The 9617-nt window shown below is 47.3% G+C and overlaps 28 non-coding genes across 28 annotated transcripts; all 28 read left to right on the forward strand.

Annotated features, from left to right (window-relative positions):
- The first annotated feature begins 39 nt into the window (after positions 1–39).
- LOC136211565 (5S ribosomal RNA) lies at positions 40–158 on the forward strand. Its single transcript, XR_010678764.1, has one exon. It is a non-coding gene; the product is annotated as a 5S ribosomal RNA (ribosomal RNA).
- Positions 159–340: 182 nt separating this feature from the next.
- Positions 341–459, forward strand: LOC136211859 (5S ribosomal RNA). Its single transcript, XR_010679047.1, has one exon. It is a non-coding gene; the product is annotated as a 5S ribosomal RNA (ribosomal RNA).
- A 182-nt stretch (positions 460–641) lies between these two features.
- Positions 642–760, forward strand: LOC136212273 (5S ribosomal RNA). Its single transcript, XR_010679437.1, has one exon. It is a non-coding gene; the product is annotated as a 5S ribosomal RNA (ribosomal RNA).
- A 261-nt stretch (positions 761–1021) lies between these two features.
- Positions 1022–1140, forward strand: LOC136211860 (5S ribosomal RNA). The gene has a single exon (XR_010679048.1). It is a non-coding gene; the product is annotated as a 5S ribosomal RNA (ribosomal RNA).
- A 182-nt stretch (positions 1141–1322) lies between these two features.
- Positions 1323–1441, forward strand: LOC136211567 (5S ribosomal RNA). The gene has a single exon (XR_010678765.1). It is a non-coding gene; the product is annotated as a 5S ribosomal RNA (ribosomal RNA).
- A 182-nt stretch (positions 1442–1623) lies between these two features.
- LOC136211568 (5S ribosomal RNA) lies at positions 1624–1742 on the forward strand. The gene has a single exon (XR_010678766.1). It is a non-coding gene; the product is annotated as a 5S ribosomal RNA (ribosomal RNA).
- Positions 1743–2001: 259 nt separating this feature from the next.
- On the forward strand, positions 2002–2120 carry LOC136211902 (5S ribosomal RNA). Its single transcript, XR_010679087.1, has one exon. It is a non-coding gene; the product is annotated as a 5S ribosomal RNA (ribosomal RNA).
- Positions 2121–2379: 259 nt separating this feature from the next.
- Positions 2380–2498, forward strand: LOC136214868 (5S ribosomal RNA). The gene has a single exon (XR_010681934.1). It is a non-coding gene; the product is annotated as a 5S ribosomal RNA (ribosomal RNA).
- Positions 2499–2758: 260 nt separating this feature from the next.
- LOC136212274 (5S ribosomal RNA) lies at positions 2759–2877 on the forward strand. The gene has a single exon (XR_010679438.1). It is a non-coding gene; the product is annotated as a 5S ribosomal RNA (ribosomal RNA).
- A 183-nt stretch (positions 2878–3060) lies between these two features.
- On the forward strand, positions 3061–3179 carry LOC136212275 (5S ribosomal RNA). The gene has a single exon (XR_010679439.1). It is a non-coding gene; the product is annotated as a 5S ribosomal RNA (ribosomal RNA).
- Positions 3180–3439: 260 nt separating this feature from the next.
- LOC136211569 (5S ribosomal RNA) lies at positions 3440–3558 on the forward strand. The gene has a single exon (XR_010678767.1). It is a non-coding gene; the product is annotated as a 5S ribosomal RNA (ribosomal RNA).
- Positions 3559–3742: 184 nt separating this feature from the next.
- On the forward strand, positions 3743–3861 carry LOC136212276 (5S ribosomal RNA). Its single transcript, XR_010679440.1, has one exon. It is a non-coding gene; the product is annotated as a 5S ribosomal RNA (ribosomal RNA).
- Positions 3862–4121: 260 nt separating this feature from the next.
- LOC136211571 (5S ribosomal RNA) lies at positions 4122–4240 on the forward strand. The gene has a single exon (XR_010678769.1). It is a non-coding gene; the product is annotated as a 5S ribosomal RNA (ribosomal RNA).
- A 260-nt stretch (positions 4241–4500) lies between these two features.
- On the forward strand, positions 4501–4619 carry LOC136215115 (5S ribosomal RNA). Its single transcript, XR_010682166.1, has one exon. It is a non-coding gene; the product is annotated as a 5S ribosomal RNA (ribosomal RNA).
- A 257-nt stretch (positions 4620–4876) lies between these two features.
- Positions 4877–4995, forward strand: LOC136214657 (5S ribosomal RNA). Its single transcript, XR_010681736.1, has one exon. It is a non-coding gene; the product is annotated as a 5S ribosomal RNA (ribosomal RNA).
- Positions 4996–5255: 260 nt separating this feature from the next.
- LOC136211572 (5S ribosomal RNA) lies at positions 5256–5374 on the forward strand. Its single transcript, XR_010678770.1, has one exon. It is a non-coding gene; the product is annotated as a 5S ribosomal RNA (ribosomal RNA).
- A 183-nt stretch (positions 5375–5557) lies between these two features.
- On the forward strand, positions 5558–5676 carry LOC136214869 (5S ribosomal RNA). Its single transcript, XR_010681935.1, has one exon. It is a non-coding gene; the product is annotated as a 5S ribosomal RNA (ribosomal RNA).
- Positions 5677–5936: 260 nt separating this feature from the next.
- Positions 5937–6055, forward strand: LOC136212277 (5S ribosomal RNA). The gene has a single exon (XR_010679442.1). It is a non-coding gene; the product is annotated as a 5S ribosomal RNA (ribosomal RNA).
- Positions 6056–6238: 183 nt separating this feature from the next.
- On the forward strand, positions 6239–6357 carry LOC136212278 (5S ribosomal RNA). Its single transcript, XR_010679443.1, has one exon. It is a non-coding gene; the product is annotated as a 5S ribosomal RNA (ribosomal RNA).
- A 260-nt stretch (positions 6358–6617) lies between these two features.
- On the forward strand, positions 6618–6736 carry LOC136211573 (5S ribosomal RNA). Its single transcript, XR_010678771.1, has one exon. It is a non-coding gene; the product is annotated as a 5S ribosomal RNA (ribosomal RNA).
- Positions 6737–6920: 184 nt separating this feature from the next.
- Positions 6921–7039, forward strand: LOC136212279 (5S ribosomal RNA). Its single transcript, XR_010679444.1, has one exon. It is a non-coding gene; the product is annotated as a 5S ribosomal RNA (ribosomal RNA).
- A 260-nt stretch (positions 7040–7299) lies between these two features.
- LOC136211574 (5S ribosomal RNA) lies at positions 7300–7418 on the forward strand. The gene has a single exon (XR_010678772.1). It is a non-coding gene; the product is annotated as a 5S ribosomal RNA (ribosomal RNA).
- Positions 7419–7678: 260 nt separating this feature from the next.
- On the forward strand, positions 7679–7797 carry LOC136215116 (5S ribosomal RNA). The gene has a single exon (XR_010682167.1). It is a non-coding gene; the product is annotated as a 5S ribosomal RNA (ribosomal RNA).
- A 257-nt stretch (positions 7798–8054) lies between these two features.
- On the forward strand, positions 8055–8173 carry LOC136214658 (5S ribosomal RNA). The gene has a single exon (XR_010681737.1). It is a non-coding gene; the product is annotated as a 5S ribosomal RNA (ribosomal RNA).
- A 260-nt stretch (positions 8174–8433) lies between these two features.
- On the forward strand, positions 8434–8552 carry LOC136211575 (5S ribosomal RNA). Its single transcript, XR_010678773.1, has one exon. It is a non-coding gene; the product is annotated as a 5S ribosomal RNA (ribosomal RNA).
- A 183-nt stretch (positions 8553–8735) lies between these two features.
- On the forward strand, positions 8736–8854 carry LOC136212281 (5S ribosomal RNA). The gene has a single exon (XR_010679446.1). It is a non-coding gene; the product is annotated as a 5S ribosomal RNA (ribosomal RNA).
- Positions 8855–9114: 260 nt separating this feature from the next.
- On the forward strand, positions 9115–9233 carry LOC136212095 (5S ribosomal RNA). The gene has a single exon (XR_010679270.1). It is a non-coding gene; the product is annotated as a 5S ribosomal RNA (ribosomal RNA).
- Positions 9234–9416: 183 nt separating this feature from the next.
- Positions 9417–9535, forward strand: LOC136212282 (5S ribosomal RNA). The gene has a single exon (XR_010679448.1). It is a non-coding gene; the product is annotated as a 5S ribosomal RNA (ribosomal RNA).
- Positions 9536–9617: the final 82 nt, after the last annotated feature.

Genomic DNA, 9617 nt, shown 5'->3' on the forward strand with positions numbered 1-9617 from the left:
CCAGTATGGAATATATGCTTAGTTTTTGCATGGGATGACGGGTGCGATCATACCAGCACTAATGCACCGGATCCCATCAGAACTCCGAAGTTAAACGTGCTTGGGCGAGAGTAGTACTAAGATGGGTGACCTCTTGGGAAGTCCTCGTGTTGCACCCCCAAACTTTTTTGCAACGTGCATTTTTTAATTATTTAATTTTTTTTTCACCATGGCGTGCACGTTTACGAGGCGGGGGTCAGTGTTTGGGGTCCGGGGGCTTGTGCATGCACGTGAAGGATGAGCATACGGGAGAAAGGGGCGCCCAGTATGGAATATATGCTTAGTTTTTGCATGGGATGACGGGTGCGATCATACCAGCACTAATGCACCGGATCCCATCAGAACTCCGAAGCTAAACGTGCTTGGGCGAGAGTAGTACTAAGATGGGTGACCTCTTGGGAAGTCCTCGTGTTGCACCCCCAAACTTTTTTGCAACGTGCATTTTTTAATTATTTAATTTTTTTTTTCACCATGGCGTGCACGTTTACGAGGCGGGGTCAGTGTTTGGGGTCCGGGGGCTTGTGCATGCACGTGAAGGATGAGCATACGGGAGAAAGGGGCGCCCAGTATGGAATATATGCTTAGTTTTTGCATGGGATGACGGGTGCGATCATACCAGCACTAATGCACCGGATCCCATCAGAACTCCGAAGTCAAACGTGCTTGGGCGAGAGTAGTACTAAGATGGGTGACCTCTTGGGAAGTCCTCGTGTTGCACCCCCAAACTTTTTTGCAACGTGCATTTTTTAATTATTTAATTTTTTTTTCACCATGGCGTGCACGTTTTCGAGGCGGGCCCAAACTTTTTTGCAACGTGCATTTTTTAATTATTTAATTTTTTTTTTCCACCATGGCGTGCACGTTTTCGAGGCGGGGGTCAGTGTTTGGGGTCCGGGGGCTTGTGCATGCACGTGAAGGATGAGCATACGGGAGAAAGGGGCGTCCAGTATGGAATATATGCTTAGTTTTTGCATGGGATGACGGGTGCGATCATACCAGCACTAATGCACCGGATCCCATCAGAACTCCGAAGCTAAACGTGCTTGGGCGAGAGTAGTACTAAGATGGGTGACCTCTTGGGAAGTCCTCGTGTTGCACCCCCAAACTTTTTTGCAACGTGCATTTTTTAATTATTTAATTTTTTTTTCACCATGGCGTGCACGTTTTCGAGGCGGGGGTCAGTGTTTGGGGTCCGGGGGCTTGTGCATGCACGTGAAGGATGAGCATACGGGAGAAAGGGGCGTCCAGTATGGAATATATGCTTAGTTTTTGCATGGGATGACGGGTGCGATCATACCAGCACTAATGCACCGGATCCCATCAGAACTCCGAAGTTAAACGTGCTTGGGCGAGAGTAGTACTAAGATGGGTGACCTCTTGGGAAGTCCTCGTGTTGCACCCCCAAACTTTTTTGCAACGTGCATTTTTTAATTATTTAATTTTTTTTTCACCATGGCGTGCACGTTTACGAGGCGGGGGTCAGTGTTTGGGGTCCGGGGGCTTGTGCATGCACGTGAAGGATGAGCATACGGGAGAAAGGGGCGCCCAGTATGGAATATATGCTTAGTTTTTGCATGGGATGACGGGTGCGATCATACCAGCACTAATGCACCGGATCCCATCAGAACTCCGAAGTTAAACGTGCTTGGGCGAGAGTAGTACTAAGATGGGTGACCTCTTGGGAAGTCCTCGTGTTGCACCCCCAAACTTTTTTGCAACGTGCATTTTTTAATTATTTAATTTTTTTTTCACCATGGCGTGCACGTTTTCGAGGCGGGCCCAACCTTTTTTACAACGTGCATTTTTTAATTATTTAATTTTTTTTTCACCATGGCGTGCACGTTTTCGAGGCGGGGGTCAGTGTTTGGGGTCCGGGGGCTTGTGCATGCACGTGAAGGATGAGCATACGGGAGAAAGGGGCGCCCAGTAAGGAATATATGCTTAGTTTTTGCATGGGATGACGGGTGCGATCATACCAGCACTAATGCACCGGATCCCATCAGAACTCCGAAGTTAAACGTGCTCGGGCGAGAGTAGTACTAAGATGGGTGACCTCTTGGGAAGTCCTCGTGTTGCACCCCCAAACTTTTTTGCAACGTGCATTTTTTAATTATTTAATTTTTTTTTCACCATGGCGTGCACGTTTTCGAGGCGGGCCCAAACTTTTTTGCAACGTGCATTTTTTAATTATTTAATTTTTTTTTCACCATGGCGTGCACGTTTTCGAGGCGGGGGTCAGTGTTTGGGGTCCGGGGGCTTGTGCATGCACGTGAAGGATGAGCATACGGGAGAAAGGGGCGCCCAGTATGGAATATATGCTTAGTTTTTGCATGGGATGACGGGTGCGATCATACCAGCACTAATGCACCGAATCCCATCAGAACTCCGAAGTTAAATGTGCTCGGGCGAGAGTAGTACTAAGATGGGTGACCTCTTGGGAAGTCCTCGTGTTGCACCCCCAAACTTTTTTGCAACGTGCATTATTTAATTATTTAATTTTTTTTTCACCATGGCGTGCACGTTTTCGAGGCGGGCCCAAACTTTTTTGCAACGTGCATTTTTTAATTATTTAATTTTTTTTTTCACCATGGCGTGCACGTTTTCGAGGCGGGGGTCAGTGTTTGGGGTCCGGGGGCTTGTGCATGCACGTGAAGGATGAGCATACGGGAGAAAGGGGCGCCCAGTATGGAATATATGCTTAGTTTTTGCATGGGATGACGGGTGCGATCATACCAGCACTAATGCACCGGATCCCATCAGAACTCCGAAGTCAAACGTGCTTGGGCGAGAGTAGTACTAAGATGGGTGACCTCTTGGGAAGTCCTCGTGTTGCACCCCCAAACTTTTTTGCAACGTGCATTTTTTAATTATTTAATTTTTTTTTTCACCATGGCGTGCACGTTTACGAGGCGGGGGTCAGTGTTTGGGGTCCGGGGGCTTGTGCATGCACGTGAAGGATGAGCATACGGGAGAAAGGGGCGTCCAGTATGGAATATATGCTTAGTTTTTGCATGGGATGACGGGTGCGATCATACCAGCACTAATGCACCGGATCCCATCAGAACTCCGAAGTCAAACGTGCTTGGGCGAGAGTAGTACTAAGATGGGTGACCTCTTGGGAAGTCCTCGTGTTGCACCCCCAAACTTTTTTGCAACGTGCATTTTTTAATTATTTAATTTTTTTTTCACCATGGCGTGCACGTTTTCGAGGCGGGCCCAAACTTTTTTGCAACGTGCATTTTTTAATTATTTAATTTTTTTTTTCACCATGGCGTGCACGTTTTCGAGGCGGGGGTCAGTGTTTGGGGTCCGGGGGCTTGTGCATGCACGTGAAGGATGAGCATACGGGAGAAAGGGGCGCCCAGTATGGAATATATGCTTAGTTTTTGCATGGGATGACGGGTGCGATCATACCAGCACTAATGCACCGGATCCCATCAGAACTCCGAAGTTAAACGTGCTTGGGCGAGAGTAGTACTAAGATGGGTGACCTCTTGGGAAGTCCTCGTGTTGCACCCCCAAACGTTTTTGCAACGTGCATTTTTTAATTATTTAATTTTTTTTTTTCACCATGGCGTGCACGTTTACGAGGCAGGGGTCAGTGTTTGGGGTCCGGGGGCTTGTGCATGCACGTGAAGGATGAGCATACGGGAGAAAGGGGCGTCCAGTATGGAATATATGCTTAGTTTTTGCATGGGATGACGGGTGCGATCATACCAGCACTAATGCACCGGATCCCATCAGAACTCCGAAGTCAAACGTGCTTGGGCGAGAGTAGTACTAAGATGGGTGACCTCTTGGGAAGTCCTCGTGTTGCACCCCTAAACTTTTTTGCAACGTGCATTTTTTAATTATTTAATTTTTTTTTCACCATGGCGTGCACGTTTTCGAGGCGGGCCCAAACTTTTTTGCAACGTGCATTTTTTAATTATTTAATTTTTTTTTTCACCATGGCGTGCACGTTTTCGAGGCAGGGGTCAGTGTTTGGGGTCCGGGGGCTTGTGCTTTCACGTGAAGGATGAGCATACGGGAGAAAGGGGCGCCCAGTATGGAATATATGCTTAGTTTTTGCATGGGATGACGGGTGCGATCATACCAGCACTAATGCACCGGATCCCATCAGAACTCCGAAGTTAAACGTGCTTGGGCGAGAGTAGTACTAAGATGGGTGACCTCTTGGGAAGTCCTCGTGTTGCACCCCCAAACTTTTTTGCAACGTGCATTTTTTAATTATTTAATTTTTTTTTCACCATGGCGTGCACGTTTTCGAGGCCGGCCCAAACTTTTTTACAACGTGCATTTTTTAATTATTTAATTTTTTTTTTCACCATGGCGTGCACGTTTTCGAGGCGGGGGTCAGTGTTTGGGGTCCGGGGGCTTGTGCATGCACGTGAAGGATGAGCATACGGGAGAAAGGGGCGCCCAGTATGGAATATATGCTTAGTTTTTGCATGGGATGACGGGTGCGATCATACCAGCACTAATGCACCGGATCCCATCAGAACTCCGAAATTAAACGTGCTTAGGCGAGAGTAGTACTAAGATGGGTGACCTCTTGGGAAGTCCTCGTGTTGCACCCCCAAAATTTTACAACGTGCATTTTTTAATTATTTAATTTTTTTTTCACCATGGCGTGCACGTTTTCGAGGCGGGCCCAAACTTTTTTGCAACGTGCATTTTTTAATTATTTAATTTTTTTTTCACCATGGCGTGCACGTTTTCGAGGCGGGGGTCAGTGTTTGGGGTCCGGGGGCTTGTGCATGCACGTGAAGGATGAGCATACGGGAGAAAGGGGCGCCCAGTATGGAATATATGCTTAGTTTTTGCATGGGATGACGGGTGCGATCATACCAGCACTAATGCACCGAATCCCATCAGAACTCCGAAGTTAAATGTGCTTGGGCGAGAGTAGTACTAAGATGGGTGACCTCTTGGGAAGTCCTCGTGTTGCACCCCCAAACTTTTTTGCAACGTGCATTATTTAATTATTTAATTTTTTTTTCACCATGGCGTGCACGTTTTCGAGGCGGGCCCAAACTTTTTTGCAACGTGCATTTTTTAATTATTTAATTTTTTTTTTCACCATGGCGTGCACGTTTTCGAGGCGGGGGTCAGTGTTTGGGGTCCGGGGGCTTGTGCATGCACGTGAAGGATGAGCATACGGGAGAAAGGGGCGCCCAGTATGGAATATATGCTTAGTTTTTGCATGGGATGACGGGTGCGATCATACCAGCACTAATGCACCGGATCCCATCAGAACTCCGAAGTTAAACGTGCTTGGGCGAGAGTAGTACTAAGATGGGTGACCTCTTGGGAAGTCCTCGTGTTGCACCCCCAAACTTTTTTGCAACGTGCATTTTTTAATTATTTAATTTTTTTTTTCACCATGGCGTGCACGTTTACGAGGCGGGGGTCAGTGTTTGGGGTCCGGGGGCTTGTGCATGCACGTGAAGGATGAGCATACGGGAGAAAGGGGCGTCCAGTATGGAATATATGCTTAGTTTTTGCATGGGATGACGGGTGCGATCATACCAGCACTAATGCACCGAATCCCATCAGAACTCCGAAGTTAAATGTGCTCGGGCGAGAGTAGTACTAAGATGGGTGACCTCTTGGGAAGTCCTCGTGTTGCACCCCCAAACTTTTTTGCAACGTGCATTATTTAATTATTTAATTTTTTTTTCACCATGGCGTGCACGTTTTCGAGGCGGGCCCAAACTTTTTTGCAACGTGCATTTTTTAATTATTTAATTTTTTTTTTCACCATGGCGTGCACGTTTTCGAGGCGGGGGTCAGTGTTTGGGGTCCGGGGGCTTGTGCATGCACGTGAAGGATGAGCATACGGGAGAAAGGGGCGCCCAGTATGGAATATATGCTTAGTTTTTGCATGGGATGACGGGTGCGATCATACCAGCACTAATGCACCGGATCCCATCAGAACTCCGAAGTCAAACGTGCTTGGGCGAGAGTAGTACTAAGATGGGTGACCTCTTGGGAAGTCCTCGTGTTGCACCCCCAAACTTTTTTGCAACGTGCATTTTTTAATTATTTAATTTTTTTTTTCACCATGGCGTGCACGTTTACGAGGCGGGGGTCAGTGTTTGGGGTCCGGGGGCTTGTGCATGCACGTGAAGGATGAGCATACGGGAGAAAGGGGCGTCCAGTATGGAATATATGCTTAGTTTTTGCATGGGATGACGGGTGCGATCATACCAGCACTAATGCACCGGATCCCATCAGAACTCCGAAGTCAAACGTGCTTGGGCGAGAGTAGTACTAAGATGGGTGACCTCTTGGGAAGTCCTCGTGTTGCACCCCCAAACTTTTTTGCAACGTGCATTTTTTAATTATTTAATTTTTTTTTCACCATGGCGTGCACGTTTTCGAGGCGGGCCCAAACTTTTTTGCAACGTGCATTTTTTAATTATTTAATTTTTTTTTTCACCATGGCGTGCACGTTTTCGAGGCGGGGGTCAGTGTTTGGGGTCCGGGGGCTTGTGCATGCACGTGAAGGATGAGCATACGGGAGAAAGGGGCGCCCAGTATGGAATATATGCTTAGTTTTTGCATGGGATGACGGGTGCGATCATACCAGCACTAATGCACCGGATCCCATCAGAACTCCGAAGTTAAACGTGCTTGGGCGAGAGTAGTACTAAGATGGGTGACCTCTTGGGAAGTCCTCGTGTTGCACCCCCAAACGTTTTTGCAACGTGCATTTTTTAATTATTTAATTTTTTTTTTTCACCATGGCGTGCACGTTTACGAGGCAGGGGTCAGTGTTTGGGGTCCGGGGGCTTGTGCATGCACGTGAAGGATGAGCATACGGGAGAAAGGGGCGTCCAGTATGGAATATATGCTTAGTTTTTGCATGGGATGACGGGTGCGATCATACCAGCACTAATGCACCGGATCCCATCAGAACTCCGAAGTCAAACGTGCTTGGGCGAGAGTAGTACTAAGATGGGTGACCTCTTGGGAAGTCCTCGTGTTGCACCCCTAAACTTTTTTGCAACGTGCATTTTTTAATTATTTAATTTTTTTTTCACCATGGCGTGCACGTTTTCGAGGCGGGCCCAAACTTTTTTGCAACGTGCATTTTTTAATTATTTAATTTTTTTTTTCACCATGGCGTGCACGTTTTCGAGGCAGGGGTCAGTGTTTGGGGTCCGGGGGCTTGTGCTTTCACGTGAAGGATGAGCATACGGGAGAAAGGGGCGCCCAGTATGGAATATATGCTTAGTTTTTGCATGGGATGACGGGTGCGATCATACCAGCACTAATGCACCGGATCCCATCAGAACTCCGAAGTTAAACGTGCTTGGGCGAGAGTAGTACTAAGATGGGTGACCTCTTGGGAAGTCCTCGTGTTGCACCCCCAAACTTTTTTGCAACGTGCATTTTTTAATTATTTAATTTTTTTTTCACCATGGCGTGCACGTTTTCGAGGCCGGCCCAAACTTTTTTACAACGTGCATTTTTTAATTATTTAATTTTTTTTTTCACCATGGCGTGCACGTTTTCGAGGCGGGGGTCAGTGTTTGGGGTCCGGGGGCTTGTGCATGCACGTGAAGGATGAGCATACGGGAGAAAGGGGCGCCCAGTATGGAATATATGCTTAGTTTTTGCATGGGATGACGGGTGCGATCATACCAGCACTAATGCACCGGATCCCATCAGAACTCCGAAATTAAACGTGCTTAGGCGAGAGTAGTACTAAGATGGGTGACCTCTTGGGAAGTCCTCGTGTTGCACCCCCAAAATTTTACAACGTGCATTTTTTAATTATTTAATTTTTTTTTCACCATGGCGTGCACGTTTTCGAGGCGGGCCCAAACTTTTTTGCAACGTGCATTTTTTAATTATTTAATTTTTTTTTCACCATGGCGTGCACGTTTTCGAGGCGGGGGTCAGTGTTTGGGGTCCGGGGGCTTGTGCATGCACGTGAAGGATGAGCATACGGGAGAAAGGGGCGCCCAGTATGGAATATATGCTTAGTTTTTGCATGGGATGACGGGTGCGATCATACCAGCACTAATGCACCGAATCCCATCAGAACTCCGAAGTTAAATGTGCTTGGGCGAGAGTAGTACTAAGATGGGTGACCTCTTGGGAAGTCCTCGTGTTGCACCCCCAAACTTTTTTGCAACGTGCATTATTTAATTATTTAATTTTTTTTTCACCATGGCGTGCACGTTTTCGAGGCGGGCCCAAACTTTTTTGCAACGTGCATTTTTTAATTATTTAATTTTTTTTTTCACCATGGCGTGCACGTTTTCGAGGCGGGGGTCAGTGTTTGGGGTCCGGGGGCTTGTGCATGCACGTGAAGGATGAGCATACGGGAGAAAGGGGCGCCCAGTATGGAATATATGCTTAGTTTTTGCATGGGATGACGGGTGCGATCATACCAGCACTAATGCACCGGATCCCATCAGAACTCCGAAGTTAAACGTGCTTGGGCGAGAGTAGTACTAAGATGGGTGACCTCTTGGGAAGTCCTCGTGTTGCACCCCCAAACTTTTTTGCAACGTGCATTTTTTAATTATTTAATTTTTTTTTTCACCATGGCGTGCACGTTTACGAGGCGGGGGTCAGTGTTTGGGGTCCGGGGGCTTGTGCATGCACGTGAAGGATGAGCATACGGGAGAAAGGGGCGTCCAGTATGGAATATATGCTTAGTTTTTGCATGGGATGACGGGTGCGATCATACCAGCACTAATGCACCGGATCCCATCAGAACTCCGAAGTCAAACGTGCTTGGGCGAGAGTAGTACTAAGATGGGTGACCTCTTGGGAAGTCCTCGTGTTGCACCCCCAAACTTTTTTGCAACGTGCATTTTTTAATTATTTAATTTTTTTTTCACCATGGCGTGCACGTTTTCGAGGCGGGCCCAAACTTTTTTGCAACGTGCATTTTTTAATTATTTAATTTTTTTTTTCACCATGGCGTGCACGTTTTCGAGGCGGGGGTCAGTGTTTGGGGTCCGGGGGCTTGTGCATGCACGTGAAGGATGAGCATACGGGAGAAAGGGGCGCCCAGTATGGAATATATGCTTAGTTTTTGCATGGGATGACGGGTGCGATCATACCAGCACTAATGCACCGGATCCCATCAGAACTCCGAAGTGAAACGTGCTTGGGCGAGAGTAGTACTAAGATGGGTGACCTCTTGGGAAGTCCTCGTGTTGCACCCCCAAACTTTTTTGCAACGTGCATTTTTTAATTATTTAATTTTTTTTTTCACCATGGCGTGCACGTTTACGAGGCGGGGGTCAGTGTTTGGGGTCCGGGGGCTTGTGCATGCACGTGAAGGATGAGCATACGGGAGAAAGGGGCGTCCAGTATGGAATATATGCTTAGTTTTTGCATGGGATGACGGGTGCGATCATACCAGCACTAATGCACCGGATCCCATCAGAACTCCGAAGTCAAACGTGCTTGGGCGAGAGTAGTACTAAGATGGGTGACCTCTTGGGAAGTCCTCGTGTTGCACCCCTAAACTTTTTTGCAACGTGCATTTTTTAATTATTTAAATTTTTTTTCACCATGGCGTGCACGTTTTCGAGGCGGGCCCAAAC

The sequence above is a fragment of the Euphorbia lathyris genome, chromosome 1 (assembly GCF_963576675.1).
Source record: "Euphorbia lathyris chromosome 1, ddEupLath1.1, whole genome shotgun sequence".
Classification (NCBI taxonomy): Eukaryota; Viridiplantae; Streptophyta; class Magnoliopsida; order Malpighiales; family Euphorbiaceae; genus Euphorbia; species Euphorbia lathyris.